This window comes from Trichechus manatus, unplaced genomic scaffold (assembly GCF_000243295.1).
Source record: "Trichechus manatus latirostris isolate Lorelei unplaced genomic scaffold, TriManLat1.0 scaffold00088, whole genome shotgun sequence".
Classification (NCBI taxonomy): domain Eukaryota; kingdom Metazoa; phylum Chordata; class Mammalia; order Sirenia; family Trichechidae; genus Trichechus; species Trichechus manatus.
This window is the reverse complement of record NW_004444024.1, coordinates 234,479-249,882: the sequence shown is the minus strand read 5'-3', so window position 1 is coordinate 249,882 and position 15,404 is coordinate 234,479. Positions and strand designations below refer to the sequence as shown.

At 41.9% G+C, this 15,404-nt stretch overlaps 1 pseudogene; it reads left to right on the top strand.

The window, feature by feature from the left end:
- The first annotated feature begins 12,117 nt into the window (after window positions 1–12,117).
- LOC101349302 (olfactory receptor 52B4-like) lies at window positions 12,118–13,215 on the top strand (annotated as a pseudogene).
- The last annotated feature ends 2,189 nt before the right edge of the window (window positions 13,216–15,404 follow it).

Below are 15,404 nucleotides of genomic sequence, written 5' to 3'. Positions count from 1 at the left end.
TGCCCAGAACAAGAGAAGGCTCTGTAACAGGTTCAGGCTGCTGTGCAAGCTGCTCTGCCACTTGGGCCATATTATCCAGTTAATCCAATGGTGCTTGAAGTGTCAGTGGCAGATAGAGATGCTGTTTGGAGTCTTTGGTAGGCCCCTATTGGTGAATCACAGAGCAGACCCTTAGGATTTTGGAGCAAAGCTCTGCTATCCTCTGCAGATAACTACTCTCCTTTTGAGAAACAACTTTTGGCTTGTTCCTGGGCCTTAGTAGAGACTGAACACTTAACCATGGGACACCAAGTCACCATGTGGCCAGAACTGTCCATCATGAACTGGGTGTTGTTTGACCCATAGAGTCATAAAGTTGGACATGCACAGCAGCACTCATCGTTAAATTGAAGTGGTATATATGAGATTGGGCCTGAGCAGGACGTGAAGGCACAAGTAAGTTAGATGAGGAAGTGGCCCAAATGCCCATGGTCTCCACTCCTGTCACATTACCTTCCATCTCCCTGTCTGCACCTATGGCCTCATGGGGAGTTCCTTATGATAAGTTGACTGAAGAAGAGAAAACGCGTGCCTGGTTTACAGATGGTTCTGCGTGATATGCAGGCACCACTTGAAAGTGAACAGTGGCAGCACTACATCCCCTTTCTGGGACCTCCCTGAAGGACAGTGGTGAAGGGAAATCCTCTCAATGGGCAGAACTTTGAACAATGCACCTGGTTGTTCACTTTGCTTGGAAGGAGAAATGGCCAGATGTGTGACTGTATACTGATTCATGGGCCTTGACCAGTGGTTTATCTGGATAGTCAGGGACATGGAAGGAACATGATTGGAAAATTGGAGAGAAGGATTTATGGGAAAGAAGTATGTGGATAGACCTCTGAATGGGCCAAAGAAGTGAAGATCTTCATGTCTCAAGTGAATGCTCACCAAAGACTGACCTCAGCAGAGGATGATTTTAACAATCAAGTGGATAGGATGATGCATTCTGTGGAAACCAGTCATCCTCTTTCGCCAGCTACTCCCATCATTGCTCAATAGGCTCATGAACAAAGTGACCATGGAGGCAGGAATGGAGATTCTGCATAGGCCCAGCAACATCGACTTCCACTCACCAAGGCTGACTTGGCCACAGCCACAGCTGAGTGCCCAATCTGCCAACAGCAAGGACCAACACTGAGTTCCTGATACGGCACCACCCCTCCACACAGCATTGCCTCGGATCAAGGGACTCAATTCACAGCAAATGAAGTGCAGCAGTGGGCCTATGGTCATGGAATTCACTGGTCTTACCATGTTCCCCATCCTCCTGAAGCAGTCGGCTTGATAGAAGGATGGAATGGCCTTCTAAAGACACAATTACGGCACCAGCTAGGTGGCAATACCTTGCAGAGTGGGGGCAATGTTCTCCAGGAGGCTATATATGCTCTAAATCAGTGTCCAATATATGGTGCTGTTTCTCCCATAGCCAGGATTCATGGGTCCAGGAAATGGCAGTGACATGACTCACCTAGTGACGGACTTGCAAGATTTTTGATTCCTGTCCCCGTGACCTTATGTTCTACAGGTCTACAGGTCTTAGTTCCAAAGGGAGGAATGCTCCCACCTGGAGACACATCACTGATTCCATTGAACTGGAAGCTAAGAATGGTACCTGGCCACTTTGAGCTCCTAATGACTTTGGATGAACAGGCAAAGAAGAGAGTTACCATACTGGCTGGTGTGATTGATCCTGATTACCAAGAGGAAATCGGATTGATATTACATAATGGAGGTAAAGAAGAGTATGTCTGAAATGCAGGAGATCCCTTAGGGCATCTCTTAGTACTACCATGCCCTGTGATTAAAGTCAATGGAAAACTACAGCAACCCAATTCCAACATGACTACTAATGACCCAGACCCTTCAGGAATGAGGGTTTGGGTCCCCCCACCAGGCAACAACCATGACCAGCTGAGGTGCTTGCTGAGGGCAAAGGGAATATGAAATGGATGGTGGAAAAAGATAGTTCCAAATACTAGTTACGGCCACATAACCAGTTGCAGAAACAAGGAATGTAATTGTTATGAGTATTTCAGCTTTGTATGTGTGCATCAAATATTTTTTTCTTCACTTATAAAATATAAAATGTAAATGGGGCTAGTGAGTTTCTGGTTGTATGTGTGTTAGTTGTATCATTTTAGGTGCAAGTATAATTTTATAATCGTCTTTATTCAGAGATTATGTATGGTTTCAGGAGATGTGTACATGTGCCAAGTTGACAAGGGGTGGACTGTGATAGTTAAGACTGTGTGTCAGCGTGGCTGGGCCATGATTCTCAGTGTTTATACGTGATCACTTCCATGATGGAATCTGCTGTAAATAGCCAATCAGTTGAAAGGGAATTTCTTTGGGGGTGTAGCCTGCATCCCAATATAAGCAGACGTTCTGGCTTTTTTGCTGTCTCTGGATACTGTGGCGGCCTCCTGTTCATTGACCTCTGGTTCTTGGGTTCGCCAGCCCCTGTGGCTATGTGAACCGAGAGAAGCCTCTATCCTGATCCATGGACTTGGGACGTTCCAGCCTCTACAATCGTGTGAGCTGTTTACTTGATATAAATATCTCTCTCTATATATTTATATGCTTTACTGGTTTTGCTTCTGTAGAGAGCCCAGCTTAAGTCACTGAGGAATATGATAAAGTGAGTAAAAAGCTAGTTTACCCACATATCCAAAATGTATGCTCTGCTCTGTTTAGGGGCAATTTTCTTGTAGTTTAAAAACTTTTTCTGAATCTAATTCTTGTCTCTGCTATGCTGTGGCTTTGCCACATCTGCATAGGTTTATCGAGATTTCTTTAGACCCTGCTTCTTGAGTTTTGTGAGGCCCCTAAAATGGTGCTCAAAAGAGGGCAGGCAGATTTGTGTTGTTGAGGACAGAGGCTCATTTCTGGTGGCTGGCTGATCAAACTCCATTTTAAGGCAACTCTTTCCATACGTATCATAGTAAGCAGATCAAAACCAAATACACTTGTCAAGGATTTGACTAAAAACGATTAAGCAGTGCCATCTGCTTCTAACTTACAGTCAAGTTTCAAACACCTCTGCTTTAGACAGCAGCTGTTCTCAAATGTTAGTGTGCATCAGAATCACCAGGAGGGCTTTTTAAGCCAAAATTGCTACGCTCCCCCCACTGAGTTTCTGATTCACTAGGTCTGGGGTAAGGTCCAAGAATTTTCATATTTAACATGTTCCCACCCACTGCTTTTGGGTGTTTACTGATTTAGGAATATTTGCAATGTAAGACTGACCTTAATTAGGAGTGGTGTGGAAAAATACAATCTGTTGCTTTATAGATAGAGTTTGATCCTGCACCATTGTGAAGATTATCTACACTTACTGGTTGGTATCCCCAACATAATTTTTAAGTCTATACAATTCCCTTAACAAATTGTAAGGAGCGATAAAAGTAACTCTAAATATATTGCATTTCAGTATGGAAATGCTCAGACATAGCTGTACTTGAAGACATGATGTCATTGTTGTTAGGTGCCCCTGAGTCAATTCCAACTCATGTTGACCCCATGTGACAGAAGAGGCATAAAGTAGGTGGAGGCAGGGACGTATTACTCAATAAGCAAGGGATGGATTAACCAATAAAATCCAATCCCCTTGATCAGTCTCACGATTAGGTTAGGTTCAACAGTTAGAGTTCATTATCATAATTAAATCAATGGAGAAGTCCTGAGAGTCTCTGCCCTCTCCACTAGGTGACTTAATGTTAACCCATTTCCTGTTCTTAGACATTTTTGGTAGTTGGAAGAGCTGTAAGTAGGAGCTCATCAAAGATGTGGTGAAACCCAGGTGAAATTGTGCACTACAGATTAGTAAGGAAGCACAATTAAGCCTGTGTGTACCTCGCTTACTGTAAACTGGTGCATACCATGCCTAATTGTTAATCTGCTTCTGGGCGGAGGCTAGCATCAATTCCTGGATTCCCTTAAGAATCATTATGAATTCTAGTGTAACAAATGCAGAAAATGCAGTTGTGCCCTTTTGACTCCTCAAATCCATCAACAGAGATGTTGTCCAGAATGTGATTTTCTGCACTGGTGAACAATTTTGTGCATATCTGCACAAAACTATGTACAATCTTCCTTTGATTCACCCAGTTGCACTTTTAGAAAGTTTCATTATATATTAAAAACATGCAATAATCCTTTGTAATGATATGTGTAATTGAATTGGTTCTAGGCTCAGGAAATTTTAAAGAGAATTTTCACCCACATTCATGTCCAGAGGTCTTTGGAGAGTCCTGTGACACACTGAACAATTCAGACTTGAGCAGGACTGCCCTGAGTATTGCAGCAGATCACTATCTTAGTCATCTAGTGCTGCTATAACAGAAATGCCACAAGTGGATGGCTTTGACAAAGAGAAATTTATTCTCTCACAGTCTAGTAGGCTACAAGTCCAAATTCAGGGCGTTAGCTGCAAGGGAAGGCTTTCTCTGTTGGCTATGGAGAAATGTCCTTGTCATCAGTCTTCCCTTGGTCTGGGAACATCTCAGCTCAGGAACCTCAGGTCCAAAGGACAGGCTCTGCTTCCGGCACTGCTTTCTTGGTGGTATGAGATCCCTATGTCTCTCTACTCACTTCTTTTTTTTATATTTCAAAAGAGATTAGCTTAAGACACTATCCAATCTTGTAGACCTCATCAATATAACTGCCACTAATCCATCTTATTGCATCATAGTAATAGAATATACAGTACATAGGGAAATCAAATCAGATTACAAAATGGTAGACAATCATATAACACTGGGAATCATGACCTAGCCAAGTTGGCAGATATTTTGGGGGGACACAATTCAATCCATGACAGTCACCTAGGTGGCTTTGGTCACTATCAATAGCAGGCCCTGACACCGTGTGAAATAACAGGGCCATCTTGAGATTTTGAAATGCTTCCACAGGGCCGTGCCACCCCTGTGGAGAATTAATGGCTTAGGTGATCCAATCCACTTGATCAGTCTCATGATTAGGTTAGGTTCAAGAGTTAAAACTCATTATCATAACTCAATCAATGAAGAAGTCAGGAGAGTCTCTACCCCCTCTGCTAGATGACTTAGTAGAAACCCATTTTCTGTTCTTAGACATTTTGGTAGTTGGAAGAGCTGGAAGTAGAAGGTCATCCTGGTGGCTTGCAACTTGCAAGGGGTCACTGGTGGCACTTCCAGATGAAGATGTGCTAGGAAGAAAGGCTTGGTGATCTACTTCTGAAAATCAGCCAGTGAAACCCTATGGATCACAATGGTCCAATTCAAAACTGATCATGGGGATGGTGCAGGACCAGGCAACATTTAGTTCGCTTGTTCATGGGGTCACCATGAGTTGGGAGCTGCTATGGATTGAGTTGGGTCCCCCCAAAATGTATGTCAACTTGGCTAGGCCATGATTCCCAGGATTGTGTGGTTGTACAGCATTTTGTGATCTGATGTGATTATCCTACGTGTTGTAAATTCTGACTGCTATGATATTAATGAGGCAGGATTAGAGGCAATTATGTTAATAATGTAGGATTCAATCTACAGGATTAGACTGTATCTTGAGTCAATCTATTTTAAGATATAAAAGACAGGATCCAGCAGAGAGGAGACAGACCTCCTACCATCAAGAAAGAAGAGCTGGCTGAACGGTGAACCTGGGGAGTGACTTCACCACTGAGCTAAAAGGGTGAAGTCACTCCTGAGGTCACCATTCAGCCGGGGATTGGACAGCCCCATAAAACAAAATGGAACTAATGAGGCACAGCAGTCCAAGGACAAGGACTAGAAGGCAGGAGGGGACAGGAAAGCTGGTGATAGGGAACCCAAGGTTGAGAAGGGACAGAGTTGACATGTCATAGGGGTTGTTAACCATTGTCATAGGGCAATATGTGTACTAACTGTTTAATGAGAAACTATTTGTTCTGTAAACCTTCATCTAAAGTACAAAAAAAAAAAAAAAAAAAAGAATTATCTATGTGAGATCAAATTGACAACAGCAACTCAAAAGGTTTGATGGGAAGCCTAGGGGACAATGAGTTGAAGATAATGGTGATGGAATAATTTGGAAAAGGATAGTGAGAATAGCAGCACAACCAGAAGAATGTAATTGATGTCACTGAATTGTACATGTATAAATTTTTGAAATGGTGTATCTTTGGCTATATATATTTTCACCAAAAAAAAAAAAAAAGGTCCTCCAAGGTCGAAATGGGGGAGTGTTGACATGTTGTGGGGTTGTTAACAAATGTCATAAAACAATATGTGTACTGACTGTTTAATGAAAAACTATTTGTTCTGTAAACTTTCATCTAAAGTACAATAAAAAAAATTAAAAAAAGAAAAAAAAACACAGGCCAAAAAAAAAAAAAAAAAAAGAAAGAAAGAAGAGCCGGGAGAGGAGTGCGTCCTATGGACCTGGGGTCCCTGCAGTGAGAAGCTCCTTGACCAGGGGAAGATTGATGACAAGGACTTTCCCCCAGGGCTAACAGAGAGAGAAAGCCTTCCCCTGGAGCTGATGCCCTGAATTTGAACCTCTAGCCTCCTGAACTGTGAGAGAATAAATTTCTGTTTGTTAAAGCCATCCACTTGTGGTATTTCTGTTATAGCAGCACGATAACTAAGATAGAATTTGGTACCAGGAGAGTGGATGCTGCTCTATCAGATACCTACAATGTGGAAGTGGTTTTGGAATTGAGTAATGGGTAGATGCTGGAAGACTTTTAAAGTGTCTAGTAGTAAAAGCCTAGATTGCCTTGAAGAGACTGTTGGTGGAATTATGGGCATTGAAGACAATTTTGATGAGGACTTAGAAGGAAGAGAGGAGAGCTGTAACACCAGAAAAAGAGCAGATGAAGCAGCAGCAGAAGAACGGTGACAGCAGAACCAGGAGACCATTATGAGACAGCACAGGAGCTGACCCATGGAGCAAGAGAGCTGAGTGCCTTTGGGTAGGAGGCTTCCTGGCAGAGTGGGGTGCCTCCAGGCACTTATTGGTGGAGCTAGGCTTGCTGACCCATGGAGCAAGACAGCTGAGTGTGTTCTGGTCTGAGGTTTACTGGTGGAGTAGGGTGCCTCCAGGCACTTACTGGTACAGCAAAAGAACTTTGGAACATTTGCCTGGGTAGGGCAGATGCTAGCTGGCCCAAGGGTCCCAGGGGCTGAGAGGCTAAGGAACCAGGAAGCAGAAGTTGAAGAGACAAGGAACACAGGAAGCAGAACTGCCTTAGTCTCAAAGGTGGAACTATGGCCTGCTGAGTCTCAAAGGGTGGGGCCACAGCCTCCTAGGTTTCAAAGAGTAAGATGTTCACCAAGTTGGTTCTGAAGTGTGGAGCTGCTTTTCAAGAGTGCCAGTGGAATGGGGCCAGATCGGCTGCCCAAAGCTGTGGGGGTGGGGCTGCCATGCCCATGGGGTAGAAGAACGGGGACTGCCAGGGGCCGAGGGGGTAGAGGTGTCACTCAGGCAGACTGGGAGAATGGGGCAGCCCAAATTTGAGGGAGCAGAGTTGCCATTCCAGTGGGCTCCAAAGGCAGAGTTGAGGCTCAGGGCTGAGGGGCCTCCACCCAGAATCCAGAGAGTGTGGCCAACACCCAGAATCTGGAGGGCAGGGCCATTGCCTAAATGGTCTCAGAGAACAGAGGACTATTTTCAAGCCTTGAGAGCTAATGTAATGTGTTCTGCTGACTTGCTTGGTGCCTATTATCCCTTCTTTTCCTCCAATTTCTCCCATTTGTAATGGAAACATCTAGCTTGTGCTGTTTCACCATTGTACTTTAGAAGCAGATAACTTGTATTCTAGATTTCACAGATGATGAAGAATTTTGCAGAAGATGATTTTTGGAATTGGAGTTGATTTAAGACTTTTGGAATGATATGATGGGGTGAATGTATTTTACATGTGGCAAGGACATGAATTTTTTGGAGCCAAAGCATGGAATGTTATGGATTAAATTGTGTCCCCCCAAAATGTGTCATCATGGCTAGTCCATGATTCCCAGTATTGCGTGGTTGTCCATCATTTTTTGATCTGATGTGATTATACTATGTGTTGTAAATCCTAACCTCCATGATGTTAGTGAGGCAGGATTAGAGGCAGTTATGTTAATGAGAGGGCAGGACTCAATCTACAGGATTAGGTTGTATTTTGAGTCAATCTCCCTTGAGATATAAAAGAGATTGCACTGAGAAGCTCCTAGACCAGGGGAAGTTTGATGACCAGGACCTTCCCCCAGAGCTGACAGAGAGAGAAAGCCTTCCCCTGGAGCTGGCACCCTGAATTCAGACTTGTATCCTCCTAAACTGTGAGAGAAAAAATTTCTGTTTGATAAAGCCATCCATTTGTGATATTTCTGTTATAGCAGCACTAGATGAATAAGACAGGGGCCGACTTGATGGAAGCTAACAAAAACAACATAAGAGCCTAACCATTGTTCTAACCACTTTCCATGCATTAAATTATTTAATTTTTGCCACAATTTTTTGGAGTAGAGTCTATCATGATCACAAATTTACACATAGGGAAACCAAAGCATAGGAAGATTAAGCAATGCCAGCTCTAAGTTAGTAACGTGGAACTTGGTTGTGAATCCCAGAGACTATGTGCTTAAACATTGGACTGAATATAGTGTACTCTAAATAGAGACTTTTTATTGAGGCCTGTTGAAGCTAATGACAAAAGTGTAAACTAGTCATTTCTGTGTAATATAATTCAAACAATTCAGGATTTTCTCTGTCGGTTCAAGATATCTCCTCAACCCTCCCTCCCTGAGGGTAGTTGTAGGTGCCAGGGCATGTGTGCTGGACCAGGGCATCAGTGGGAGGAAGTCATTAGTTACACAGGCATCCATCAGGATGCTGAGGTTCGGAGTGACCTCTGACCATTAGCATCTATGCTTGGTGATATCCATGAAGTATACCTTGTTCACTCCAGTCCTCAATTGTTGGTCCCTGAAAGTGACACTGCAAATCCTTGTTCTGACCACAAGACTTCTCCAGGCTTGACTCCATTTCAGTTACTTATGACACCTTGACATGGGGCTTAGAAAACTTTTATATGAGTTTTGGAGCCACTCTGGGCCTGTAGAGATACAGTCATATATCCATGTAAAATGCTTAGATATATTTCCCCAGGGTTTAGCTGCACAAGATTTTTCCATAACAGCTTCAGAGTCAGTGAGTGCCCAGTACTCACATGAAACTCTGCCTGTTAATTTATACATGTTGACCCTGAGAGGCAAGGGGTGGGCTTAACTTCACTAGAGATAGAATGTGTTTCTCAGTGTTTATTAATTTTTGAAAAAATACTATAAATTGATCTTAGAATTTCTACAAAATATAAAATTCAGTAAACATCGCCTATTCTGAAAGTAATACGGTGTATAAAAGCAGAGCTATATCTAGAATCTGTGTCTGCAATAGGCTTACTACAGAACCCGGTTACTCTGGAAATCTGTACATGCTCCTGTCTTGATAGTTTGCTCAGTGGACTCATTAATCACTGAATCTGAAAAGACCAAAAGTGTTGACTGTATTCATGAAGAAATGTAAGAATAAATACAATGCATTTGTTTTATAAGTAATTAATTAACAGAATAACTACCCAAAACACATAGAACAGCACAAACTACGGAAGATAGAACTAGGGTAATATATATTGTTTATAGAAAAAGAAACACACACTAGCTTTCTGAAAGTGCTTCCTAACTCTTTATGCTTCCTAATTCTGTATTATTAGATATTTAAAAATATACCTACTCCTCACTTATTGACTATCTTGTTATCCAACATTTTGCACTTATGACAATAGTAAAAAATTTGCTGACTATTTTGTGCATTAATGATGTACATCTGGCAGCAACGAATGCCAAGGTGCAAAGTGAGAGTAACCTGGCTGTGATGGTTAAGGTTATGTGTCAACTTGGCTGGGCCATGATTCTCAGTGGTTTAGCAGTTACGTAATGATGTCATTTGGCAGTTGTAATGATTTAGTCATCCTCCATTTTTGCATAATGCCGATTTTCCCATAATGACCTAGTCTTTTGAATTTAACTGTGTCAGTGAGTGAGGAGTGAGTGTAATGTACATTACTTTAATAGTCAGATAAAATATAAAGTTATTACTAAATTGAAAAAGGTTCATACCACACATCTAGGTAAAATTATTTATAAAAGACTATAAAGCAAGCAGTAATATTTTTTCCAGCAAACATAAATATGGATTTCTGATGAATAAGTACTAAACAGAATGATGAATTTTTCATGCTGATGAAATTAGAATGTGCCAAAAACAATCACGAATCACACATGTTCTTCAAATTGTTCTTCAAATATGTTCCGCTAGAAAAGAGTTAAAACCCATTATTTATGATTACAAAATTTGAATGTTATGATCACCTCAGGGATGATTATAACTTCAACATAATCCTCTTCATGAAGAACAAAAATTTGAAAATGATTTTTACATATTAATTGCATGCAGTGAGATTTCATATTGAAAATAAGTTTCATATTCATTTAAACCAGCATTAAAGCAGGTCTGTAGCAAGGATGAGCTGTCTGGAAGAGGTTTTTGTACGGAAACATAAATGTGCACACTCAGTGTGGGTGGAGATCAAAGCACCTGGGGAGGAGCAGGAGAGAAAAGAGTCAAGAGAGGGCAAGGGACGGGGAAATGGTCTTAGGGATTTGGTCCATTTGGGAAGAGGGTGAAGTTGGTGCAACAGCTCTGCCCCTGGAGCCCTTGGTGTAAGTGCTTCCCTGAGGGACTTTTATGAAGGAAGATAAACAGCCCAACTGCCTGGCCCCCAGCAAGCTGAAGTTGGTTGCTGACCTTATGCCTGTTCCTGAAGACTCAATCTGAAGCCACTGAGCAAATTAGACTCAGGGGTTGGGGATGGTTCTAGCATCAAGGTAAGGACTTGGCCTGGTGTGGTATTCCCACACAGGCCAGAGGTGACAGGACTCTTAGAGGATATTGATATATGTGGACAAACACTGGTAAAGGTCTGAGGCACATACATGATTTGTTGTATCAGAAGTGGAGAGTGAAGTCTGGGAGGGGAGACGGAGGGCGTATAGGCTAGCTGAAGGTTACTGAAGGTTGGTAAATAAAGAGATACTATCCAATAAATAACAGATGCCCTGATTATTAGACTGGGCATAGAAAACAGAAAGCATATTGCCTTAGAAGACAGACTCCACTTGGCAAAACATGAGCAGAGCCCTGAGAATGGCAGGGATTTGTGCTGGGCTGTCCCAAGTAGGGTGTTGGAGGGAATTTGGGGAGGTAGTCATGGTATCTTGGGCAGGTTTGAAAAGAGATTTACAGGGAGGTGGCATCTGAGTGCGGAATTTTAGAATGAACTGTTAAAGTCAGGAGAACAATTCCACAGGCAAATTCCCAACCCCTGAGCTCCCTGGCCTCAGTCTATGATTCCAATTAATAAAACTTCTCCTGGTTCTTCCTCTCCCCTAACACCTGTCCGTCATCAGTTTCTGCAATCTGCCTTCCTCTCAAGCCTTGTGTTTGTTGCTTGTTTCTTCTTTATTTTTCTTCCTTTCCTTTCCTCGTCAGGCTGTGGGGTGCCCACCTGCCCTATCCCCTCTTGTGCCATCCCACTTGTCTTCCTTTTTTTTCACCTTCTCTTGGAGGACAGCTGCCCTCACTGGAGAGAACTTTCTCACACAGTGGACAAATGCTGCATGCAGACAGTTATCTGTTCCAAGGCAGGCTATCTGGACTCTCTTGATGGTGACTCTAATGGAAGAACAATTTCTATCAGCACTGAACAGATGGTAATAGGAGATTTTCCTCTCCAGAAAGAAAAATCAGGGGCACCAAGAGAGAGAACTGGAGTGAAAGAAATAATGTTAATGAACTTAAGATATATCTTAGCCACCCTATAGGGCAGTTTTACTTTGTCGTATAGGATCACTATAAGTTGGTATTGACTTGATGGCACACAACAACATTTTGATTAGTTGCAGATATGTGGGTCTTTTAACTAGATGGTCACTCATTCAGGGCACAGAACATATCATTTTCACATTTGTGTATTTCTTTTATTTACATGTTCAAAGAAGATGGACAGTGTGGGATATGTTAAAAACATCTGGTGACTTCAGAAAGCATATTCATGGATAATCTGTATTTTTCTCTGTTTCTGCAAACCCTGGTGGTCTCTCAAGACATGAATATCTTAAATCACACTGGGATTAGCCACACAGTCTTCTGCTTGCTGGGCATCCCTGGCCTAGAGGACCAGCACATGTGGATTTTCATCCCCTTTGTCATTTTCTATGTCATCACTCTGCTTGGGAACAGCCTGATCATCTTCATTATCATCACAAAGAGCAGCCTCCATGAACCCATGTACCTCTTCTGCTGCATGCTGGCTCGAGCAGATGTTGTCCTCTCCACTTGCATAGTACCACAGGCCTTGGCCATCTTCTGGTTCCATGCTGGGGAGATAGACCTGGATCGCTGTATCACTCAATTCTTTATTATCCACTGTACTTTCATCTCTGAGTCAGGAATCTTGCTGGTGATGGCGTTTGACCGCTACATTGCCATTTGCTACCCACTGAGATACACTACGATTCTTACACACACCTTGATTGCAAAAATTGGTGGGATTATCTTTCTGAGAAGTTGTGGTGCAATTTTTCCCCATAATATTTCTTTTGAAAAGATTGACTTTCTGTCAAAATAATATTATTCCACATACCTTTTGTGAACACACTGGCTTGGCCAAATATGCTTGTAATGATAGTCGAGTGAATATCTGGTATGGACTTTTTGTTATAATATCAACAGTGGTCTTAGATGTTTTGCTGATTTTTATTTCCTATGTGCTGATTCTCCGTGCTGTCTTCCACATGCCTTCCCAAGATGCTCGCCACGAAGCACTTAACACATGCGGCTCCCATGTTTGCATCATCATCCTATTTTACGGGCCTACAATCTACACAACCCTTACCCAGCAGTTTGGACGCTACCGCCCACCTCATATCCACATTTTGTTGGCTAATGTTTGCGCTCTTGTTCCACCTATGCTGAATCCAGTCGTTTATGGGATCAAGACGAAGCAAATCAAGGAGCAGGTGGTTTATATATTTTTTCCAAAGCAGAAATATCTTTGGGATATGAACAGAGTTTTCAGAATCTCTAGGTATCCATGAGGTAATCAACAGCGATGGTGGGAGTGAGTTCTCTCTCTCTGGAGTGAGTTCACCAAGGAGGTAGCAAGACTTACTTTTTCCATTGTCTAAACAACCTAAGAGAGAAGTGCCATTTTTGACTGAGGAAGCTTCCTTTTGTACCAAGCCTGGGACTGGATGGACTGATCTCCACAAGTCATGTAGCCTTTATGACTCTAGTCTGCTCTTTGGAAATTGATAAAATGAGAACCATGTTCTGCCGGGGAATTTGTGCAGCTAGTCTGCATTGAGTGTCTCAAGTTCTGAGACATCATGTGAAACCCCTGAACAACCACATACACACCTTCATTCTTTTACGTCCTTCATTCTAGCTAAGTGGCATTCTTCAAATCAATAATCCTTAGGTTTTGAGGCTATTCATGTTATATTACAATTTATATCCTGATCAACATGCATGTCTACAATACAAATGAATTTTGTGCTTATATGTATTCTGCAGAACAACCTTGAGGAGACTGAGGCTGATCACTCCAGTGTTAAAGGAAAAGACTAATGTGGTTTCTGAAGGGGTGGTGTGTGCTGGAAGAATGCTGAGGAAGGGAAACTCCTCCATTCTCAATGTCAGGTGTGTTTTTCAGTGATCTTCTCAGCCGGGATGTCAAGGCTTTTAGTGTTGGCTCCTGACTTCCTTTATAGCAACAATTCCCATGTTGCCTTATAAACAAACCAACCTTCAGACTCAGCAGGCCGCTCACCCTTAACCCATTCCAGGTCTTGCCATACTTTTTCATGTGCCTCTGCTTTGTCTTGGAATATCCTCTCTTGATTTGTGAATAACTGTTATTCCTCTTTACGGACCTGATTCTCACATTGTCTCCTCTGTGACGTTTTCTCGAACCAACACCTTACGTAAGGTATTTTTTTTGGTTAATACTTCCTCTATGAGAAAAATAACATGTTCACAGTTCTTTTTTAAATACTTATAAAAAGCCTATGTTCACTGTAGAAATAATTAGAAATTATGAAAAAAAAGGAAATGAAATTCATCCATAAACTGGCATTTCTCAAGTTATTTATTGTGAAAATGTTGGTATCTATACCTATACATCTATGTTTATTTGTTTATATAGCTCTATCTCTATCTGCATCTACTTCTACGTATGTATTTGTATCTGAATCTGTGTCTGTATTTGTGTTTCCATCTGTGTCTATAGCTCTTATGTCTATTCCTATATCTATGTGGAAATATGATCATATGATTCATATATAGAGTATTGATCATACTATATATAAGCTTCTGTAACTTTCCTTACCTAGTAGATATTGTTTACATTGTGCATTTCTAATATATATAGATCTAAATGATCAGTTCCTTCATCTATATTGTATTCCACTGCAGGGTTTTACTATAATTCATTTAATCAAAATTATTTTTTTAAGCCCTTCTTCTATGGCATTATGATTGTTTATTTACAAGCGTAAGGCTCAATTTTACTCGTTTCTTAAGTGCACAACCCAGAGTATGTTCTAAATCAATTTTTTTGTTTATTGTTGTAGTTTAAGTGAAAGTTTACATTTCAAGTTAGTCTCTGTATGCATACATTGTTATGTGACTGTAATTGTTCTCCCTATACTGTGACAGCACACTCCTCCTTTCCACTGCTGATTTCCCATGTCCATTCAACCAGCTCCTAAGCCTCTCTGCCTTCTCATCTCACCTCCAGACAGAAGTTGCCCATTTAGTCTCATGTATCTACTTGAGCTAAGAAGCGCATTCTTCATGAGCATCATTTCATGTCCCACAGTCCAGTCCAATATTTGTCTGAAGAGTTGGCTTCGGAAATTGTTTTAGTTCTGGGCTGATAGAGAATCCAGAGGCCATGCTTTCCGGGGTTCCTACAGTCTCAGTCAGACCATCAAGTCTGGTCTTTTTACTAGAATTTGAGTTCTACACCCCATCTTTCTCCTGCTCCATCAGGGACTCTCTGTTGTGTTCCCTGTCAGGGCGGTCATTGGTGGTAGCTGGGCAGCATCTAGTTCTTCTGGTCTCAGGCTGATGAAGTCTCTGGTTTATGTGGCTCTTTCTGTCTCTTGGGCTAATACTTCCTTGTGTCTTTGGTGTTCTTCATTCTCCTTTACTCCAGGTGGTTGGAACCAATTGATGCATCTTAGATCACCGCTTGCTAGCTTTTAAGACCCCAGACGCCACTTACCAAAGTAGGATGC